Source organism: Numenius arquata, chromosome 5, assembly GCF_964106895.1.
Source record: "Numenius arquata chromosome 5, bNumArq3.hap1.1, whole genome shotgun sequence".
Taxonomy (NCBI): domain Eukaryota; kingdom Metazoa; phylum Chordata; class Aves; order Charadriiformes; family Scolopacidae; genus Numenius; species Numenius arquata.
Window position 1 is genome coordinate 59571262 of NC_133580.1, and position 3943 is coordinate 59575204.

Consider the following 3943-nt stretch of genomic DNA (forward strand, 5'->3'; position numbering starts at 1 on the left):
CCCTGAAGCTCTTGCAGCTGTATATCATGACGTCAAGACCCTCTGACTGGCTTTGACCTATGAATCCTAATCCTACCAGCAAGCACATCTCATTTCATTTCTCTTCCTTTTCTTCCAGACTATTGTTAATTAGTTAATATTTCCTGAATCGTTATCAATATATATATAACCCTGTTTCTGTACATTTGCTTCAAAAGATAATTTTGAGTTAGGAAATGCAAACTCCCTCTGGGAAAGGAAGTGGGGAGAAGAATAAGCAAAGATGAGAACAACAAGAAACAGGAGAATTTATACAAAGCACTTTAATAAGTAGAGCTGCCTTGGAAACAGCTTCTCTCCTGGTTCATTTTAACTGTCCTTTTCAGACCACCAGAATAGTTACTGCTTTAGTGAAAGTTAATGCAAAAAGGTGGAATTGTTTTCTTCATTTTTAATGACTGAATTATTTTCTTTTTTAGTTTTTGGTTTACCTTTTTGAAATAAAACTCTCACAGAAAAGCACATTTCAATAAAAAATGAACATTGTTAACACTACTGGTAATGATTTCATCTTTTTGTGCTATAATCTTTTTTTTAACATCCCAAAAGACACTCTTAACTGGGTTAATTTTTCCTGTTTAAAAGTGTGTCTTACTAAGTTAAGATGCTCGTTTAAAGAAAAATGCTCTAAAGCTGTTTTGAAATGAGACCTGAAGGAAGCAAAGAGTTGGGGTTTGGGGGAGGTCGAACAGCATCATATATTGCATTTCTCACTCTTCAAAAATTTTATCTTGTTCTGGGCTCGTTAAAGAATAGTTAGATCTTTCCATTGAGCTATGTTCTTGTAAATGAGATGGGTATCAATGGCATTTGAACTGCTACAACAGCATAAGCAACGTCTTTTAAATTCTGTGATAGCAGATGTGAAAACTACCTGCTGAAACCAGGGATGATTAAAGTTATTTTTTTAGTTGTGAATCATTTTGTTAATTAGCACATATTTAACCTGAAGGTCTCAGCACCTTTTTCCTTGTGGGACAGAGCTAAGTGTGTAAGGAACCGCCATTATTTGAAGAGGCCCTTCCTAAGTAGCCCAGAGAGACTGCAAGGAACTTTTCTTTCCAGAAGCAGATAAAATAAATACGTTCAAAAGTTTTCTGTAAAAGCCAGAGGCGATGAACAAGCACTGGGTCTGTAAGCAATCAGATCAGCAGTCACCGCTATATTGATTCATGTCTGCAGAGACTGATCTCTCTGATACGTAAGAAAGGTTTTAGCACTGGGAAGAAGAAATTTGCTAATGCCAAAATGGCTATAACAGCCAAGAGGCAGAGGCAGAGGCAGCAAGTGACTTCCTGCCTAAATTATTTTTTGTCTGTTTGCTGGCACAGATGTATGCGATATGTGCATACTCCTTACAGATCTGACACACCTCCTATCAATCTAGTGACATTCGCATTGCCCTGAACTTTCAGTACGGACTCCCTTCTGTTTTTAACATCAGAATATCTCAAACATTCAAGAAAATGCCAGATAACACTGGAAACAAAATAAGTTAGTGACATTCTTTAATCTGGCCTGAGTCAGGCCAGTGAACTGGCATATATCAAAGCGAAAGTCTGCTATAAGCCATCCTATAAAGAGAAACATTTTGAATGAAAGAGAACACAGAATTAAAATAAAAATACTAGGAGAACACATAAAATTAGATTTTTGTTTTGATGTGAACACGAAATACAAATCTTCTGCTTTGCTCAGATGCTCAACAAGGAGATATTTCCATGAGTTCACATTTCTTTGAAGTTTGCATGCTTTACTAGGTTCTAATTTGTATTAAATGGAAATTACACTTTAAATATTATAAGTAGTGTTGAAAGAGGACAAATGTTGACATAGTATGATGTTAGTGTAGGCCTGTCCATATCCTCTGTGAAGGAGATGAGGAATATTGTCTCAGTGACAGACACCGCATCAACGAGCCTGAGCAGCAACACGAGTAGGCAATTTCCACAGAAGCGGCAGGTCAGATTTAATCACAGGACCTCAAAATTGAGTGCTGCTGGCCAGAAAACATGGATACTGAAGCTGGGAATATATTAGTTCAATGTACAGTCTTCTAGTGAAACCCCTGTTGACTCATTAGTAAAGATTAAACCTACCCTCACATCAAATACTGTATGATAGGGCTTCCTTACTGTTCTCTAAGTGAAGTGCTCTAAGACTCAGCTCTGCAAGGAAGTGCCCTCGTCGCAGCTTTCGGCAGTTCAAAGGCTGAGTTTGGCCTCATATCTTTTGTTAATTAATTTGAACAATTTTCTAGAAAATTAGGGCTTTTGAGCTGTTTTACATTTCAAATCTCCCTTTTAGAGCAGGCCTTCTGCGGAGTATCCTGACGCAGCTTTCCCTCTACGAAAGAGAACGTGGCTGGACAAAATGGCGGCAGGCTCCGTGTGGCACTGGTGTCTCCCTGGATATTTCTCCATGGCAGGAAGCACACCAGGTGGCCTGTCCACCCTCTTCTCCACCTTGGGGGAGCACTGAGCCAACGGGGCCTTTCTCCTTTCTGCACCTGAGGCAGCTCGGTCATCCATGCTTGGCACTACAGCGCTCTGGGCACATCCCTAGTAAGAGTCGAGGAGTACAGCACTTTTTTGGCTACACACAGTAGCACTTGTGGATGCACTTGCGGAACTCGTTAAATAAAATCTGAGTTTCCTAACAGCAAAGTATTCAGCTGGGTGTAAACACGGGCCCGGCTGTAACTTACAGCTCTGAGTCATGAGACATTGAATTCTCCTTTTAGTAGGTGTGTATCTTACCTATAATTGTGAGGTGCATTTCTGGAGAGAGAAAGACAAGAAAGTGAAGAGATCTTTTGCATTTGTACAATATCTAGAGCAACAGGACATCGGCTTTGCGATTCCATGATTTGCGATGGATAATGAAATATCAACGAACGAAAATCAGATTACTTGGTATGAATCCTGGGCCTACTGAAACCACTGGCTATTTTGTTAGTGGCATCAGTTACGTAATGGCTTCTGCATTGTTTTTTACATTTCAGATAAAATGCAATCTTTCAGCTCAATTTGAAAAGCAGTGGGAAAGGAACTCAATAAACTGCAAGTTTGGCGTTTATCTGCCTCTGTTTTTGCTAAACTCAGTCAAGTGGAACCTTTAAAGTTCAGGATAGTATTAACACGGATAAAAACAAAAAAAACGACAAGCCCATTTGAGCTAAACAATTAATTTGACACAAATTATTCATGGGGGTTTACAGCTGTCTTGCTATCATGAAAGCATATACATTTATGCATTTTAAAATGCTGTATAGCAGAGGCTTGTTTTTGCAGACACCTGGCTTTCTTCATGGGCTTCCAGAAACACCTTCTCTCCCTCCCTAAAGAGCTTATCAGCTCAGATGGGAAGGAAGGAGGTAAGTTTCAGAAGATTCCTTGCCTACCCTTATAGGAATAGTTATTGCTTGGAGGAAAGAAAGCGTCATTTAAGGTGCTTGGCTAAAAGATCCCTCGAAAAATAAAACAACCCTCTTTTGCCCAGAAAGGATATCTCTTTGGGTTCAGAGTTCCTTTGTAAAGGTGTCAGCCATTTCAGTGTCAGTCAGAGGTAAAGGGGCATCTGACTCCAGATGTTTTACTGGAGAACTTATGCTAGGAAGGTGCAGAGAATCTCTGCAACTCATCAGTTTTCCAGTACAATCCCCTATGTTAGCACCAAGTGAGAGCACAGAGGTGGGTCTAGGCAAGTACAGATGGTGAAGTTTATACGATAACAAGATATGACAGTACGTGTGCCAGTTCTCTCCTTTCTCACAGATTTTAGGAATAATGACATGTTCTAAATACACAGGCAAACGCTAGCTGCAGCTGCATGTAATCTCTAAAGGTGCCAGTGATGTTCCCTGATTAGGAACAGAACTTCAAAATCCCTGGCATTTGCACTC